Source organism: Felis catus, chromosome B3 (genome assembly GCF_018350175.1).
Source record: "Felis catus isolate Fca126 chromosome B3, F.catus_Fca126_mat1.0, whole genome shotgun sequence".
NCBI classification, from domain to species: domain Eukaryota; kingdom Metazoa; phylum Chordata; class Mammalia; order Carnivora; family Felidae; genus Felis; species Felis catus.
The window spans coordinates 122,887,005-122,906,615 of NC_058373.1; the positions used below are offsets into that span (position 1 = coordinate 122,887,005).

General features: G+C 44.3%; 1 protein-coding gene across 7 annotated transcripts in view; it reads left to right on the forward strand.

Moving 5' to 3' along the window:
• Positions 1 to 19,611, forward strand: part of NRXN3 (neurexin 3) — a 1,671,444-nt gene that overhangs the window by 349,332 nt on the left and 1,302,501 nt on the right. The gene's annotated exons all lie outside the window — the stretch shown is intronic.

Here is a 19,611-nt window from a genome sequence, read left to right on the forward strand (position 1 = left end):
TACCAACCCTATCCCAACTGCATTAGTCAGTGTTCTCCAAAGAAATGGAAACAATAGGATGTACATATATATATAGAGACGCTTATTATAAGGAGTTGGCTCATGGCACTGTGGAGTCTGGCAAGTCCCAAAATCCGCAGGGTGAGTTAGGAAGCTGGAGGACCTAGAGAGCTGGTAGTGTAGTTCCAGTCTGAGTCCAAAGGCCTGAGATCCAGGAGGGCTGATGGTATAATTCTAGTCTGAAGGCCAGTAGGCTTGATGGCCAGGAAATGTTTTAGTTAGATTCTGAAGACAAGAAAAAAAGCCAATGTCCTGGTTCAGAGGCCACCAGGTAGGAAGGATTCTCTCTTATTTAGGGGAGGGTCAGCTTTTTGTTCTATTTAGGCCTTCAACTGGTTGGATGAGGCTCCCCCACATTAGGGAGTACAGTTTGGTTTACTCAGTCTACTGATTTAAATGTTAATCTCATCCAAAATCACCCTCACAGAAATACTCGGAATAATGTTTGACCGAATATCTGGATACTATGTGACCCAGTCAAGTTGACATGTAAAATTAACTATCACACCAACCTTATCCCTAACCCTATCATCAACACTTACTCCAAGCCCAAGGCCAAACCCAACCCCACCCTAATAACAACTATTAAATATTGCTAAGCCCTCAGGTTTCTTCTTTGTAGTGGGGATACAAATCCTGTTGTAGCCACCAAAGCTGCTAATCAGGGTGATGAAGTCACACTGGAAAGGAACTCAACTTGATAATATACCTCTGGAATGTGGTAGAATTGAAAGGGAAAAGAGATCATAAAATAGATTCTCACTCAGATAGTAACCTAATATGATTAATACCTGCCTTTGGAATGAGGAACTGCTCAGACACACAGAGAGACTACCATTTATTGGTGCTGACTCCTGCCCCATTCTCTTGGCCAAACTTTATTTTAATAGGATCTGTGTGAAATTGGGATGACCAGAGACAGGGCATGGGCACAATGCTCTGAAGATGTCTTATAAATATTGTCAGTATTTATACTCAGGTCATTTGGGTTTCTGCCAGATTCCTCTCTTAGATTTATCTCACATGATAAAAATGAAGCTTCCTGGTTTTTAGAAACAGTACTGTAAAATCACAAAGTTTTAGAACTGAAAGGTGTGATTAGCCCAGTGGTTCTTAACTTCAGAATAACTGATACCTTGGTGACAATTGGTCCATCTCTGTGGATGAGCTCTGGGCATTGGTATTGGTGTTTTTGGAAGTATGCTTCTAGCACTACTGTTGCCAAGTGGCTCCACCATCTAGACCAAACCCCTCATTTTACAGATAGCAAAAGTGAGACTCAAAGACTTTAAGTGACATCATAAAATCAGATATCTAGGGGCAAAGCCAATGTCCAATGTCTCACAACTCCTGGTCCAGTGCTCTTATCAAACACCATACCTTCACTCAACTTGTTTTGTCAGATTTACAGCTAAAGAACAATGAAACCCTCTAGAACCTTCATGGTGAGTGGTACTCTAGCTTGGCCCATGTGAAGTTTTTCCTGCCATACCCACTTAAAGCCTCTCATTCCTCGGCACTGGCTAGCCTCTTATTCGGAGAGGTAGGTGCACTGGGGCAGAAACAATTCTTTACTAAACCATTTGGAACAATAAAGAAATAAATCCTAGCCCATCAACCTTGACCAGACAGCCGAAGGTTGTGCTCACTTGGCACTGACCTTATAAAGACAGATTGCAACTTTGGGGATCCATTTTGTTGTTGTTGTTGTTGTTTTCCTTCTGGGCACTTAGAGTTCATGTTCACCAGAGAGAGTCCTGGGAATTGTAGGTCTAATGCTATTAGCATCTGCTTCATCCTCCATTCTTTTCTAATCTTTAAAAGGTGTTTAGATTTTTAATGAACTTTCACTAAATACTAAATGAATTGTTATTTTTAAATAGCTGACTGGAATGCAGCTTAAGTCTTTTTTTTTTTTTTTTTAACTTTTCCAGTGTTTGTTTTTGAGAGAGAGAGAGAGGCAGAGCGTGAATGAGGGAGGGACAGAGACAGAGGGAGACTCAGAATCTGAAGCAGGTTCCAGGCTCTGAGCTGTCAGCACAGAGTCCGATGCGGGGCTTGAACCCATGAACCATGAGATCATGACCTGAGCCGAAGTTGTACGCTCAACCAACTGAGCCCCCCAGGTGCCCCAATCCATCTTAAATCTTGACTTAATGTATTTAGAAAATATGGAAGCCTCTGAAACAGACCAGCAAGGCAGCATGTGGCTTTGTCCTGGGTAGTAGTTCTTTATCACCCAGAGTATACATAGGGGGTTCTGTATTCATGTAGTCATCATTTAAATAACGTTTATGCATTCCTCCTGGGTCTAGAGAATTTGGCACGAGGGAAAATTGAAGTGAATCAGACTCAGCACTTGACCTCAAGAAGCTTAAATTGAGGATGAGCACCCTCGAAAACCCACACCATAAGCAATATGATGTTTCCCAAATGTTCTACAATAGGAGTTCAGGGATTAGTGAAATTACTTGTGCTTGAGGGATAGGGGAAGGTTCCAATGATAATGTGACGATTTAGCTGAGCCTTGGAAAACTGATGGGATTTAATACAGAAATAAGTGTAAATCACGTGGGAAAGGGAACAGCATGAGCAGAAGGAGACAAAGAGGAGGGAGGGGATTTTTATGGGGGTATATTTGTTTTTAATATGGTAGGCAGGGGAGAACCAAATGAAAAACTTTAAGTGTAGAAGTCAGGGACTCTTAAGAGTTGGATTTACACTGTTTCCTCACCATATCTCTTAGAGATAGTGTTATCATTATGCCCACTTTGCACATGAGGAAACTAAGGCTTAGAACTCAGTAAGCCAGTGAGGGGCAGAGCTAGGATTGGAACCCAAAGACATACTCTTTCCAAAGCCAGGATTCTACCATGAGTGTTCAGAGAGAATGGTGGCACCATTATGGGGGAAGAAGAGATAATGCATTCACTTTGGATGTGTTGAGTTTGAGGCACTCATGAGACCTGCAAGAGGAGAGGTGAGTTTGGAGCTTGGGAAAGAAGTAATACGAAAGAAAAGGAGTTTGTTTCTGGAAGTTACATCCCAAGGTTGGCATATTCAGAACACCAGTCAAGTTGACTCACCCTGTGGAATTTCCAGATGGGAATTCTCACAGCTCATCTGCAAGGCTGCTTCTTAGTGTGTACATGGTTTGCCAGACCTATCTTCAAAAGCTGCACTCAAGGTTTTCTTTTTTTGAAATATCTCGGCTCCTCTCTCCTCCATGTGTGCTTACAGTGCTGTTTCCATTTTTCTGAAGGGACTTTGCAACTTGCTGGTCCCACTGCTGGCTGCCAAGATGTGCCTCTGAGAAGCATCAAGCTGTTCTGCGTTGGGTGGGGCGATCACTCCTAACCCTGTGACCCCAATCATGAAAAAAAACCCTTCAGTTGTAGGAGGAGCTAAAGATGATAAGCATGTGCATGGAGAAGACAGTTCTTTCCAGCAGGTGGAAAGACGGGAGGGCAGCAGGGAGCTTTGGTAGCCTGAGAAAGTTTTTGTACCTCAGGTTAAAGAGAGATGTTCAGTGAAACTCCTTCTGCTTCCAAATCCCTTGTTGTTTCCTGACTTCAGTTAGCAGTGCTATAATGACTGGAACTAGAACTGTCTGGCCAGTGGGGAAACTGAGGCAGAAAGGCATGAAGAAGACTTAGTCAAGGTGTTATAGTCTTTGGCTAAGATCCTAGAATTCACAACCCTCAAGGATCTGAGGGTTGGAGCCTGAATTAGTTTTCTATTGCTGCTGTAACAAATTATCACAATTTTAGTGTGGCTTAAAGCCACATGCATTTGCTAGCTCTCAGCTCTGTAGATCGGAAGAGCAGGCAGGTTCAGATGGGTCCTTTGTTTAGGGTATCATGATGCTACAATGAAAGTGCTGGCCGGCTGGACTTTTATCTGCAGATTCTGGGAAGAACCTACTTCAAACCTCATGCCTTTACTTCCTTGCAGTTGTAGAACTGGAGTCCTCATTTCTTTGCTTGCTGCCAGTTTAGGGCCACTCTCAGCAACTAAAGGCTGCCTGCATTCCTTGTCCCATGGCCCCTCCTTCATCTTCAGGGCCAGCGTTGGAACATCAAATCCTACCTATGCTCCAATTCTCTGACTTCCCATTTGTTATCAGTTGGAGAAAACTCTGCTCTTAAAGGGCTCATGTGGGTAAATCGGTCTACTTGGGTAATCTCTCTTTTGCCATGTGTATAACTTTGCTAAGACTGCCATAACAAAGTACCACAAACAGAATGGCTGAAACAACAAAATTTTATTGTCTCACAGCTCTGGAAGCTGGAAGTCTAAAATCAAGGTGTTGGCAGAGTTGGTTCCTTCTGAGGTCTGTGAGGGACGGATCTGTTCCAGGCTTTTCCCTTTGGCTTATAGGGAGACAACTGTTTTCATATTCACAATGTGTTTTCCCTCTGTATACATTTCTGTATCTAAATTTTCCCTTTTTATAAGGATACCAGTCAAACCATATTTAGGCCCTCCCTAATGACCTCATGATTAATTACATCTGCAACAATCTTATTTCCAAATAAGGTCACATTCTGAGATACAGAGCTTCAACATGTGAATTTTGGTGAGTCAGTTCAACCCATAACACCATCTAATAGCATATAATCATGACGGTGATGTCTTATCCTATGCACAGGCCCTGCCCACACTTGAAGGGGAGGGGATTAGACAAGGGTGAAGGTCATTCCCAGGATTTTGCTTGTCACAGAGTCCCTGAACCTGGGCCACTGCTCAGTGGTCAGGGCCAGTAGAAAGGAGACACTGGAGAGAGTAGTGAGAGTGGTTCAGTGGACTGTAGACCATGATCAAATAACCAGGAAATGAAGAAAAAGCAGATTCTGCCACACTCAACAAGCAGCTGTGACTAAGAGGAGGCCAGGTGGTGAGAGGAGAGAAAAGCTGGGCAGAATAGCAGTTTCACTCAAATACAGGAGACCTGGGCTTGTTTGTTGTCTGGAAATAACCAACGTAGAGAGATTTGCAGTGAATAAATGCCTCCAACTGTTTCTGGTTGTTCATGTGCCCCCTGGTGTGGAAACTTGACTTATTACCCTATAAGGATTTTGTAGAACTCACTATTAAATGGCCTCTACAAATAGGTATGTGTGCAATATGGCTGAGTTGTAGTTACTTTGGACACCCATGTTTCCTTACTCGTGGTCCTGAAAAGCTCAGTCTTAATATCACAGGAATGCACTGATATTTGGTCTCCACTTGCCTGATTCTTTACAAATTTTGTGTGATTTCCTTGGAAGGACAGGTTTTATAGAACTTAGTAATGGTAATGGCCACCACTGATTCAGGGTCTACCTTATGTATCGTGAGAAGTGTGCTCATAGATTATTCTTCATCTCCCTTCTACATAGTAGACTATTGCTTCCATTTCAGATGTGGGGAAATAGTCTCAGAAGGCTTCAGAGCTGTGGCTGAGGTTATAGAACTATTAACGAGTGATGCCAGGATCCTACATCACTCTGGTTTAGTCATTACACTCACATTAAACCCTCTCTTAAAATTTGACAAGTTTCTTCTTTTTGAAAAGCTCACTATTTCTATAGGATGCACTCAGAAGCAGCAAGTGTTCTGTGAAAACAAAATCATAGTGTTCACCTTTTATTCCCCTCCTAGTCCCAAACTCCTGGGCTTCCCAAGTAAGTCAGCTATTTGAGAAATTACTCAAGAAAGAATTTTTATCTCCATCCAGAGTAATTCATTGCCACGCAAAGAACAATACAGAGACATTTCGGCCAGTGTGGCTTTTTCCAAAGGTCATACACACTGGTGCCCAGGGGTTTGTGATGGACATTGTGCCCAAGGCACAACATTGCATTTGCTTCTCTTTCTGGATACATTTCATCATGAAAGTGTTTGCAAGGCTCCATCTGCTGACATACAATGGTCTGTCCTCCAAAATGGGGGCCTTTTCTTATTCCCAATGAGATTTGTGGATCTTAGAAGATATTTCAAAGAAGCACTACAGCAGTAAGAACCTAGAGCAATCGGAATTCAGGGGCATGGAGTGCAGAAATGACAGGCATGGCCACCAGACTTTGTAGACTTGAGAAGCAATGAATTGTGCCAGGGTGAGAGTGCTCTGGAGAAAGATGTGGAGAGAAAATCACAAGTCGAGTGGGCTTTGGAGAAAGTGTAGGAGTGTGTTAGGTGAATTGGAAGTAGAAGGTAGGAGAGAAGGGCATCTCAGGTATAGACAAGATACAAAGATTTAAATGTCAATGCTTGTTGTGCTAAGTGGCTCAAGTATAAATGATAATATTACTAATTTTACCATCATCTCCATAATAATAAACACAAGCACTTATATATGATCTACCCTATGCCAGAGTACATTAATTATATTCTCAGAACATTGATTATATGAACTCATATGTTTTTCAAATCCACTATATGAAGTGGGTATTATTATTATCCTAGTTTTACAGGTGAGGAAACTGAGGCAAATTATCATTCCAAAGAACCCTCAACTATCAGAATCAGGATTTTATTCCAGCAGTCTACCTCCAGAGCAGTGTTGTCCAATAGAACTTTCTCTAATGATGACAGTGTTCTAAATCTGTGCTTCCAATACTGTAGCCCCAACTGCATGTGGCTATTGAGCACTTGAAATGTAAAGAAAAATTACTTTTTACTTAAATTATTATTTTTATTTTAAGTTTACTTATTTATTTTGAGAGACAGAGAAAGTGTGAGCAAGCAGGGGAGGGGCAGAGAGAGGGGGAGAGAGAGAGAATCCCAAGCAGGCCCTGTGCTGTCAGCGCAGAGCCCCACATGGGGCTCAAATTCACAAACCATGAGGGGCGCCTGGGTGGCTCAGTCAGTTGAGCGTCCGACTTCGGCTCAGGTCATGATCTCGAGGTCCGTGAGTTCGAGCCCCGCATCGGGCTCTGTGCTGACAGCTCAGAGCCTGGAGCCTGTTTCACATTCTGTGTCTCCCTCTCTCTCTCTGACCCTCCCCTGTTCATGCTCTGTCTCTCTCTGTCTGAAAAATAAATAAATGTTAAAAAAAAAAATTCAAATTCACAAACCGTGAGATCATGACCTGAGTCGAAACCAAGAATTGGACGCTTAACCGACTGAGCCACCCACATGTCCCTAATTTTAATTATTATGTTTGAATTTAAACAGGCACATGAGGCTAGTGACTACTGTGTCCGACAAGTTGGCTTTGCTAGAGTCTGCTCAACTGTAACACTCTGTTGCCTTTCAAACTGGACAGTGTAATGTTGATTCTGTAATTATAGTACTAGTACTAATAATAGCCCCTGGAAGATCGATGGCCTTTTATTTAGCTCTTACTATGTGCAGGGCAACCTGTTAAGTGCTTCCTGTAACTTATGTCTTGTCTTCTCCATGACAACCTTGTGGGTGATGGCTGTGAGCATGGATCTACATTCAAAACCCAGCTTTGCTACTTGTTTGCCCTGTGACCTTAGGCAAGTTACTCTCTGTGCCTCAGTTTCCTCTTCTGGGAAATGGAGTAAGTAATAGCATCTATTTGATATGCTTGCTATGATGCTTGCAAGATTCTATGCATTGAAAGTGCATAGTGGTGGCTGACATGTGATAAGCATTCGCTATATGGGTGGTATTGTTGTTACCATCCTTATGCATTAGATGAAGAAACCAAGGCATGGAGACGAAAGCATCCGTACTGAAAGGCACAGCTCCCTGTGGAAGAGTTGGGATTCAGCCAACAGGCGGCCGACCTGATACCAAAGTCCAGGTTCTTAACAACTGTATTGTGGCTTCCATTCAGAGTTTCTAAAAGTTTGATTTCTGGAGAACTATCGTGAAATCCTCCAGGGTGCTTGTTAAAGATACAGTTACAGACACTTCCAGACTCACAGAGAGCTATTGCCTTAGACTGTTTATGGTGGAGACCTGGGAATCTGCATTGTAACAAGTTCCCCAGGTGTTTTTCAGGTATACATTAACCAGTGAGACACCACTGGAAAAATTTGATGGGGAGGAAAGTAGCAGGAGAGGACAGGTTTTAAGGTATAGGAAGTGTGTGGAGGATGAAGGAGTTCTATGAACAGATCTTTTTAGAAAGGTCTTCCTGGTGGCCAGCTTCAAAGATGAAGTTGATTAAAGAACTTGGGGCACAGCGAGGTGATAAGACCTGCTAGGACAGTGATAAGGTGGACAGGGGGAGTGGGAGGGAAATTTTCTCTGGATATTTCTTGGTAAAATTGACAGGACATGGTACCTCTCTAGAAATTATGGAGCAAGAGAGTTAATTGGGAGTCAGAAACGATCCTGAGGTTTCTGTTTACAACACCAGGGTATGTAGCGACGTTGTAACCAAGGTAGGCAAGGTCTTATGGGAAGATGATTCAAGTGCACTTGAGGAATTTGTAGAGCGTCCGGGTAGAATTGCCCAAGAAACAGCTGGACATCTGATTTTGAGTTCAAAAGGGGGATCTATAGCAGAAATAAAGGTTGGGGTTCCACAGGCACTAGACATGGTGCTTGCTCCATGCAGTGGGTGAGACTGTCCTACAGAAACCTGGCCGCAGGCTCACCATCTGCCTCACCAAAGATCTACCAAGCTGGGGGAGTTGATACAAATGTGTGAAGTAGCCTGATGTAAGGCGGTAGGTATTCAGCTGCTTTTTTTTGCAACCAGTTGAAGAACACTTGCCCTGTCACGCGCCTTTGGAATCAGTCTATCAGCCAAACAAAACTGCCCCAAACCTCTGAGCCTTAGCACACCTTGGGGTGTGACCCTACTGAGGGCACTTGGACACTTGGTCTTGAAGCAGATGCCAGAAGAGAAGGGCACCAAGGCTCATCCTCTGGGCAACACCACTTACAGGTCAGAACGAGAAGCCAGTGAAAGCGGCAGAGGGAACTTAGGCAGAAAAGAAGGAGGAGAACAAGAGCAGAGCAGTGCCCAGGGAGCCAAGAGAAAGGAGGATTTCAGCAAGGAGGTTGTCAGCAGTGCCACTTGTCACGGAGAACTTAGCCTGAAGCCTGGGGAGAGGTCCCAGGGCAGACTCGACTAGCTGGACTGTTTGGTGCCTTTTGCCGTCAGCAGAGTGATGGGGGGTGGAAGCCAGGAGAGCGACTGAAATTTGCAAGGTAGTGGGAAAGGAAAATAGATTACTCTCTTCAGAAGGAAAGGGAAGAGGAAGGATGCTGGCTTGGGGAAGACATGGTTGACAGAGGGTTGTTTGTGGGATGTGAGGCTCGAACTTGTCTATAGGAAGAGGGGACCCAGAGCCAGTAGAATAGAAGGGTCTGAAGACAGCAAAAAGCAGAGATGATTTTTGGATCAAAACCCCAGAGGAGGAAAAAGGGAATCGTATCTTGTGGAAATAGGGAGGTGGTTCTTCCTTTGGGATAGGAGGAAAAAGTAGAGAAAACCTTAGAGGCAGGAGCAATAATTCATAACTAGAATTCTTAGAAGTGTAAATCTAGGTTGTCTGTTCAAAATGAAGGCATTGGCTAGGAATAAGGATAAACACAGTTACACCTTTAACACTTTGAATGCCTCCTCCCCTATGCTAGGCATTGTTTAGTGCTCTTCAGGAATTGCCTTCTTTAATCCTAAGAGGTAAATGTAACTGGCAAACTCATTTTACGGCCCACAAAGGGATGTGAATTGCCCCTGGTCATGCAGCTAAAATGTAGGGCTGGGACTTGTCCCCAGGAAGTCTGAGTTCAGTGTCTGATCTTTTAAACACTCTGTATGGTATAATAAAAAGGCAGCACTAATGGTAATCTGCATTCTTATAGCACTTAAAAAAAAAAACCTTCTCCCATTTTACAGGTGGAAAAACAAAGGCAGAATTTGCCAAACTTGTCACACATCTAGGTGGGGTTGGAGCTTTGGCTGGAATTGGAGTCTCTTGATTTCCAGTTCTGTTCTCTTTCCCACGGAGTGACAGGCCACACATAGTTCCTGAGCAAATTGCGTTGCATTACTGAGCCATCTCATTCCTTCTCTCCCTCCTTCTGTTCTAACACCCCCACCACCACCACTCCCACCCTAGTGCCAGCCCTGAAATGCCAGGAAGGCATGTCGGGCACCTGCTCCCTCCTTCTGGCTGGGCTCCTTGTCCTGGCCAGGTGCCACTGCCCTGCTCTAGCACGAGGGCCCCATGCAGGCAGGCAGCGGAGGAAGGCCACGTTTGTTTTGCTTTTATTGTTAAATAATATAAATCTCTTGGCTGCACCACCCGCCGGGACGTGAGTTGTGTGTCTTCCCGCACAGTCGCTAATGAGACAGTTAATCATTTGTTTATTCTGTATGAAGAGACGTGGCGGCCATATCGCTCAAACCAGACACGGGGCTCAGGCCCCTCAGGGAAGCTGTCCACACCGGCACATGAGTCACCCACAGTCCCAGCACAATCCTGCCTGCAGGCTCCCGTACCTCCCTCCCCAAGGCACTGACCAGGATGCAGGCATCAGCTGATGATGATTATTATTACTGTTATTGCGGCTATTATTTTTAAAAATACTCCCTTCCCTGAGAAGAAAAAAAAAAGTGATTTGCAAAGATGCTTTGTTGGGAGATAAGTAGGCTTCCTCTTGGGCACGCGTTTATCTCACTTGTGCAGAGGTTCCTAGAGGTCGTGCTGCTCACGAGATAAAGCTCTGGGATCCTCCCCAGGGAAGGCCAGAGTCAGCGTTCTGCTGTTTTCCTGGTTCCGGGGTTAAAGAGGTGAAATCAGCTATGTTCCTCCTGCAGGCTCCCTGGGGCTGAGGCTGCTTTTATTAGAGCAAATCAGACCTGTCCAGGTGCAGAGGGATGGGGGGAGGAGAGAGCCAGAAGGAGGTGAGGAGGGGGTTGGGGTAGAGTGTGTGTTCTGGGTCTAGTGCTGTCTGTACCTGGGTTGCCCAAACTGAATGATTGTCTTAAAAAGCTTCCATCCATCTATTTGCATGCTATTAGCATCCTCCTGCTCTTTTCTTGGTGTTTGGATAAATCCTATTGCCTGAAGCTTATATTTCAATTAACTGAGTCCAACTGTCTGAGTCCTGAGGCACAGGGATGGGCAGGAAGTTGCTGTGTTTTCAGCCGTAGCATTGTATCATCGACGGTCTGTGTGTCTGTCTTCCATCAGCCAGGTCCCACCCTTGAAGCTGTGCCTTTCTGCCAAACTGAGCACGTCTCGGTCTGGGGCACAGTTACCCAGGGCAGGGCTTATGTTTCAGGAGTAGTTTGCACAGGCAGAACAGCTATTCTTTTAGACCACTGGAGTGGGGAGCAAGCATGGGCAGGTCCCGGATGGAAACAGTGAAGCGAGTCGGAGGGGGCAGTGGAGAAGAGTTGGCTGGCCCCTCACTACAGTTGATTTCTAGCTTTCTCTCTGCTTCATCTGGGACCCTGCGTGAGGCACTTCTCCCTTTAGTCTCCTGCCTGGGTATACGCTTCGTTATCTCATCCTTTCTCCTCACTCTTTTCTTGCCCCAGATACCCCCTTTCAACTTCTGTATCTTTGCTTGCTGTTTCCTCCACCAAAATCTTTTTCTCTTTCCTTTTTCTTACCTTATTTATCAAAACCTGTCCTTCAAGATTCCATTCAAATGTCACCCCCTCTAAGAAACCCTCCCATTGTCCTCCCCAGGTAGAATTAACTTGCTCTCTGTGCTTCAGGCTACTCCGATCTCATGCCTCTCCCTTCTTTGGGCCAGGGCTAGCATCTGTCCTGCATGTCCCGCGGTAGAGCATCACACTGCCACATCACATACGGTTTTGTGTTTTTGAGTTTGTTCTGTTTGGCTTTGTAGTGGTTTGCATGGTGATCCCCCAAAAGATATGGCACGTTGTAATTTTTGGAACTTACGAAAGTTACCTTATTGGGGAGAATGGCAATTGCAGGTGTAATTAAGTTAAGGATCTTGAGATGAAGAGATCATCCTGGATTATTCAGGTGGGCCCTAAGTCAAGTGACAAATGTCCTTATAAGAGACACCCAGGAAGGGTGCCTGGGTGGCTCAGTAGGTTAGGCATCCAACTTCGGCTCAGGTCCTGATCTTGCGGTTTGTGAGTTCGAGCCCCATGTCAGGCTCTGTGCTGACAGCTCAGAGCCTGGAACCTGCTTCAGATTCTGTGTCTCCTTCTCTCTCTGCCCCTCCCCTGCTCATGCTCTGTCTCTCTCTGTCTCTCAATAATAAATAAATGTTAAAAAAAATTTTTTTTAATTTAAGAAAAGAGACACCCAGGAGAGTTGACAGACGGAAGAGGTTGTGTAAAGAAAGGGGCAGAGATTATAGTGATGTAGTCACACACTAAGGAATCCAGGGAATTCTGGAAGCCATGCGGAGATGAAAGAGGCAAGGCGTCCTTCTCAAGAGATCCAGAGGGAGTGACTCCGTCCACGCCTTGATTTCAGAACCTTGACTTCTGGCCTCTAGAACTGTGAGAGAATAAATTTCTGTTGTTTCCAGCCATCTAGTGTGTGGCCATTTGTTACAGAGCCCTCAGAAACAAACAGGCTGGTAGACTTCCTCTGAAAGGGAAGGTGGGGCAGGCACAAAAGTATCGTGTCAGGAACCTGGACCCTTTCCTGCTACACCGATGCTCGCTACCTGCCTTGCTCCTTCTGCTTCTGTTCCATACGGTGCAAGGCCTGTTCCTCCTGCACCAGGCCTTGGGTGGGTTCCTTGCCCTCGTGGGAGTATCAGTACTGAGTAAATAATGGTGATTATCATCCCACTAAGAGCTAGTGGCATTTGTGTAGCCTCTACAGTTTACAGAGTACTTTGCCTCACCTCATTGCATTCTGTGTTTGCAATAACCTTGTAAAGCAGGTGTTGCGATCCCTATTTACATGTGAGGAAAGGGAAGACTGAGGCATAAAGGGACTTGGGCATGACCATACAACTGGTGTGGTTCAGCTAAGACTTCAAATATCCTTGTCTTTCGGTTCCAAATCCATATACTTTTGAACTGTGTACTCCATGTCTTTGAGTATGAGGCCCAGTGAGTCAAATCTGTTTTTATTCTTTCTGAGACAGGAATATCCTCTGCCTGAGGTATGGATGCCTGCTTTTTCTTCTTTCCCCAAGGTGTGCTCAGACTCAATGGACTTTGGCAGTGGTGGATGGGTGAGAGGAAGCCCTGTTTATTCAAGGGTCTTGGTTTTAAAAGGGAGTGTCTATGTGTGTTAATCTTCTGTTATTATTTGGCTGCACTACTGGGGAAACTGTGAGAGAGAGAGAGAGAGAGAGAGAGAGAGAGAGAGTGTGTGTGTGTGTGTGTGTGTGTGTGTGTGTGTTTTCACGCATGCATGCACATGCACTGTGCACTCGACCAGCTATTATCCCCCTCTGGTGGTCACTGCCATAAATCTATCACCTGATCATCTAAAATCCCAATGAAAGGAAGATCACTAGGCCAGTGAGCCCAGGGAGATTCAACATATTTAGCATGGCTTATGTTTGTACACTCTCTTCTGAAGAGTTTCAATGGATGGTTCTGTTCTCCCAATAGGACTCCTTCTTCCAAGGAAAATAAGAGTGTTGCACAAATGGAAAGTGGGCTTTGGAGCATGACAGACATAGTTTCACATCTCAGCTCTGCTACTTAATTTCTACATTGGTTTGAGTTATTTAACCTTGCCAGTCCACATCTTTAAAATGGGATAATAACAGATATCCTATTTCCAGGGGTGTTATAAGATTATGTGAAATAATGTATTTAAATTGCCTCGTACATAGTAGATACTTAGTCATCATGTATTTTTTCCCTCTTAAGTATACTCTTTAAATATGACTAATTATACTGTTAAAATCCTGTTTCAAAATGTTTATTTATTTATTTTGAGAGACAGAGGGAGAGAGCAAGAGAGAGAGCAGGGGAGTGGCAGAGAGAGAGGGAGAGATAGAATTCCAAGCAGGCTCGTGCTGTCAGTGCAGAGCCAGACACAAGCTCGCTCTCACAAACTGTGAGATCATAGCCTGAGCTGAAATCAAGAGTTGGATGTTTGGAGCACCTGGGTGGCTCAGTCGGTTAAGAGTCCAACTTCAGTTCAGGTCATGATCTCACTGTTTGTAAGTTTGAGCCCCACGTCGGGCTCTGTGCTGACAACTCCCAGCCTGGAGCCTGCTTTGGATTCTGTGTCTCCCTCTCTCCCTGCCCCTCCCCTGCTCACACTCTGCCTCTCTCTTAAAAATAAAATAAACATTAAAAAAAATTTTTTTTAAAAAGACTTGGATGCTTGACTGACTGAGCTATCCAGGTGCCCCTAAAATCTTATTTTGTAAATAATACTTTTGTCCAGGGAACACTGACTAGTTCTGTCACATTACTGTCTGGAAAATGGAAAGATGTCCTCTTTGCAAAAGGGAAGCTAAGAACTTGAAGAGAGGAAATGAAGTGTTCAGTAAAATCAGACTCAGGACTTAGATAGAAATAGGGATGCTCATTCCCCACCCCCCCCAATGGAAGGGAAAGTAAAGCAATATTTATTGGGCCCCCTGATATAAGCCAGATCCTTTATTCAAATATTTTATTTAGTTCTTACAGCAACCTGATAAAGACAGTAATATTATCCCCATTTTATAGATGAAGATGTGCAGACTTGGGGATTCTACTTGCTGTAGGTTATATAGCACAGAAATCACATTCCCACTCAGGCTGCATGACTCCTGTGACAGTGCTCTGCTCCAGCACACCACTTCCCTGGGAGCCCTGGGGAAATACAGCTCACGAAGCGCTCACGTGTAAGGATTAATCTAAAGGAATATCCTCGTCATCCCCAGTTGCCAAAGAACACAATATGCAGTTCCAGAAAGTTGGTTTCCTCCCAGCCATTTAGCTCTAAGGGATAGAGGAGTTTGCATAGAACCTGACCAGTATTATAATGTTTTCCTCTCCGGAAACCAAGAGGTTTCCCCTCTGTCCTACTGTTTATGGACCCAGTGCCGATTATCATTGTGAGGAGTGTTTGAGAAAGGCTCCCAAGATATTTAAAATAGTGCATCTTGTTCTTTGAGTGAGTATAGTTAGAGGATAGATAGAAGAAATTGTATCCATTCGCCTTGAATTAAACCCCAGACCTGTGTCTTGTTAGCCAATTAACTAATGCTTCTTGTTACCTTCTTCAGCTTTGCAGAGCAGTGGAGCGACTTGTGGGGTAATGGGTTTACAAAGGAGGCGATTGCAAACTCACTGAGGAGGCTGAAGAACCGTATATGACATAGGACAGCACTTGTAACATAACACATTGTCTTGTGTGGTGGTCAGGAGACCTGTGTCCTACTTCTTGAGCCACCAGCTTTGCAACCTAGGAGAAGTCATTAGCTCTCTGGGACTCAGTTTGTGAAATAAAAAAACATGTAAGACAAGATGATATCTTGGATTCCCTTCAGATTGTAAACATATGTTGTTTGTTGAGTCTTAGTGTGGCCAGAAGGCCAGGGAACTGAGGAGAGGCAGAGCCTGACCAGACTGAACAAACAGAGTTTCATCTGCATGCAGAAGGAGCTATCTATGCATATGCAACGGGCCAAGAAATATTTCCGGATAGGGGTGAGCAGTGTGGTTGGCATTCAGCTTCCCCCTTCTCCATGCACAGTGCCTTGGGCTCATCTTTATTACCAGACTCTGGTGTCATTGAGCAGCATGTCCCTCAAGACTGTGAACTCCCTGATGGAAGAGACCAACTATTTCTCATGGGGATCAGTGAGTGGTAGTGGAAAGAGTGAATGCATCATCCAAGTTCTTTCAGATTCCCATTTCTCGAGAGACATTTTTCGTGCATCAGTTTTCTTTTTTTGGATCTCTCCTCAATGGACACTGTTTCTAAAGCTCATGTTAGGAAAGGTAGGTGAAAGTGAGTTGATGTTTGCAGGCATTGGTGAACATGGGGAGTTGTGCCTGTGGTTCTGGTCCAAAAGCCTGCTCATCTTGAGCCCCTTGCCTGCTTGGGTGGTGAGGTGAAGTCACCCTGCAAATGATGGGAGTTGGGGGTGAGGCCAGGAACAGTCCCTGTTCCCATGCTGGCCTGTGGCCAGGCACAGTAAACTTGCCTATGTACACACCTTTCTTTCTGATGACCATCGGACACCCATCATGTCCACTATCTTCCCTCCTTCTGAACCCTCTGAGACTGTCATAAGAGGCATTATTTTTTAAGTCAGTGAAAGTCCTGTTCTCTTCGGATTGGTGAGCCGATTCTCATTTGACTTCCTCCCTCTCCTTCCCACAATTTGTTTGTATCTTGGTATCAAGTCAATGAGTCAGAGGTGGAGCCTGGGGGAAGAGAGACCAAAGATACACATGCAGGATGAAGGGAAGAAGGCTTATGCAATCCTGTCCACTGACCATCCAGAAGGTGCTTAACCTTGTGTGCATCATCTGTAGTCTTCTCAACAACCCCATGAACGAAGTGTGGTCCTTCAATGTTACATACACAGGGACTGATACATAAGTGTGTCAGTGTGTGTGATCACACAGCTGGTTGGGAGGCAGATCTGGGATGTGAAGCAGAATTGAGTGACTCTAGACTCAGTATATCTTTTCAATATAGCAGTGTTATTTTCCCAAATACTCTCCTCATAGCCTTTCTATTTTAGATATATTTCACACTTGCCACTAAAAGGATCAATGATGGCATAGTGTTTAGGTGCCTAGCCTAGGCCCTGACACAAAGCAAGAACTTAGTAGATGTTAGTTGATTTTGCTATTGTTTTCACATTTGATAGCTTGGGGGTTTTCACAATATCCTGAGATGTGAAAGGGGAAAACCAGTTTGGTCAATTGGAAACATTCCAGCATTTGGATCCTAGAATAAATATTACCGATCATTAACTAATTCCAGGCTTTACGTGGTGAAGAGTGACTAGCCGCTCTGCTTAAAGGTGTTCAACCTAGGTCAGGCTGGCGAGGATGTCTGTTGCAACCTCCGACTTGTTTCTGAGTGATTATTCTTGCCATCACTTCTAGGTACCCACGCAGCGTTCTTATGGCGCATGACAGGGTTCAACATTCCAGAATTCAGTGTGCGAGCTTTACTTTGAAAACTAGCATCATATGCCATTAAAGAATGGCATCGGGCCCGGATGCCTGTGTCCACGGTTCACTCCAAGCTCCTGGGAGGCGGAGGCAGATGGTACCACATGGTCCCCCTCATTTCCAGAGCCTGCCCGAGCTGAGAGACTGGGCTACTGTGAAAAGAAGACTGGCTTGGGAGTTAAGATAGCTGGTTTAAGTTCCAATAACTTGCTGTGTGGCTCCAGGCAAACCACCTAACCTTTCTGTTTCCATGTTCCCACCGGTAAAATTGGATTGCCACATTCTGTCACTCCTATTTCAGTGTGCTGCTGATTTTGTGTGAGTAAATGAGATAGCAGATGCTAAAGTGGGATATGAATGCATGGTATGATTATGCTGTTATTATTGCTCCTCAGTCTTTTAATCATACATTTTGACTGGATCATTTTAATTCACCAAGGCACCCTAAGGCCTAATAACATATAATGCAGTTAGCAGGAAATCAAACAAACAGATGAATGCACGGGGGGGAAAAAAGCAAACTTCCCTGGGTTGCTCGCAAGTTCCTCTCTGGCTGTATGGCTCAGGGTGTGTCTCTAAGAAGAGGAAAGATAATGACCAGTGGGAGTCAGCCCCTGTCTGGGAAGAAGAGGAGACAAAGAACATCACATCTGGTCACCTCCACAGAAGGGGTACTCCATTCTACCATCGTGGGGCCTGAAATCTCACCATTAACCTGATATTTTAGCTTCCTATTCCTTGCCCTTCACAGAATGGTTGCAGTCTCCCTTTTTGAGCGAGTCACATTTGCCATGGCCTTGGAATTGGAGATAGAATCCTTGGGTCTGAGTCCTTCTTTCCCGAACTATAGAAACTTCATAAAGCAATTAATTAAACCTTTTCAAGACTCAGTTTCTCTGTCTGTAAAATAGGCTTAATAGTCATAATACCTACCTCATGGGATGATTGAGAAGATAGAATTTTAAAAAGAGGCTTTATAACGTTATGCAAATTTTTTAAATGTTTCTTTATTTTTGAGAGAGAGAGAGAGAGAGAGAGAGAGAGAGAGAGAGAGAGAGAGCAGGGGAAGGACAGAGAGAGAGGAAGACACAGAATCCAAAGCAGGGTCCAGACTTTGAGCTGTCAGCACAGAGCCTGATACGGGGCTCGAGCTCATGAACTGCAAGGTCATGACCTGAGCTGAAGTCACCGACTTAGGCCACCCAGGCACCCCATTATGCAAATGTTAATTGTCATTATAGTCTGATATGCTCCAGTTGAAATATTCCATGAGCAGATCTTGTCTTTTCCCCTGGTCTGTGCTTTGTGTTTCTTTTACTAGATACTCATTTTCTCCATCTCTCCTGTTAAAATGTTCAAGTATCATGTCAAAGACCACTTTTTTTGACCGCCCCGATGATAAATCATATTTTTTTCTTTCCGGAATTTCTAGAGAATCTATTGTCTTTCCTGTTCACCTGCTTGTCCTCTCGCACTTATTTTAGCACATTATTACTTTCTTCAGTAGGTTACGAGATCCTGGAAGATAGGATCATAGCAGGCACACAGTACATGCCCAATACTCATTTAAATGAATGTGTAGGATGTGTGGTATCAATGCCTATTCCCATAGGACTTCTTTAAAATAAAAATATTACTGGGGAAGGTGACCCAGTGGGTCACGAGTACTTAAGTATGAATTAAGAGTGCTGGGCTTGGGTGGCCAAATGGGAAGGAAGGGCAAAACCAGAGAGAACAAGTTTAATAAGAAAGTGGGAGCTGCTAAAGACACATCTCATCATTGTAACAGTTTTTCCTGGCTTGGTCTTGGTCTTAACAGATACTATGGAACCAGCGTATTAACTTGGAAAGATACCTTATGAGTTCTAAAGGGAAAGGAGAGTTGAAAGAATTCACAGGTACAGGAAATTGTGCAATATCTAGACCCACCAGAAGGTGGCGCACTGTCACTAATTCCACAGCCTGGCAGCTTTGCTCCAAGGGATCCCCCAAATTGATGTGGTTTTCTGATGGGTAGGTAGTTCTCTGCATTTTATTCAGTTCAGTCCTGCTTCCTCCTTATCTCCTTCTCTGTCCCCATCCATTCTGTTGCTTCACGGCATGAAAAGTCTGTAGGCTAGAGAGTGCTTCTCATTGGACTTTCACCTTTGGGAAGGTTCTGCTAATAGAGGTGCTTCAGCTTTCTCTCAACTCCTAAGGTGCAGAACCAAACTCGAATCTCACCCTCTGCATAAGAATCCATCTGGATTCTTAGAGGGTAAGCCCTGAGAGCCTTTTTGGACAAAAGCAGGTGAAAGGAGAAAAATCACTTTCTTTTGCATACTTTCTTTCCTGGCTCCCTTGGTACCCCCTCCCCATTTTCCGAGGTTTCTTGTCTGAATTGAAAAGCACCTCTCTCTGTGCTTCTTCCCCAGATCACCTCATCACATACAGTGCTTTATTCTTTTTATAGTAATATCACATTTATTACCTCCTTGTATTTTCACAAGATGTGTGGCATAGGTATTTTTCTATATTTTTAAAAATCATCATGATAGCTTTCATTT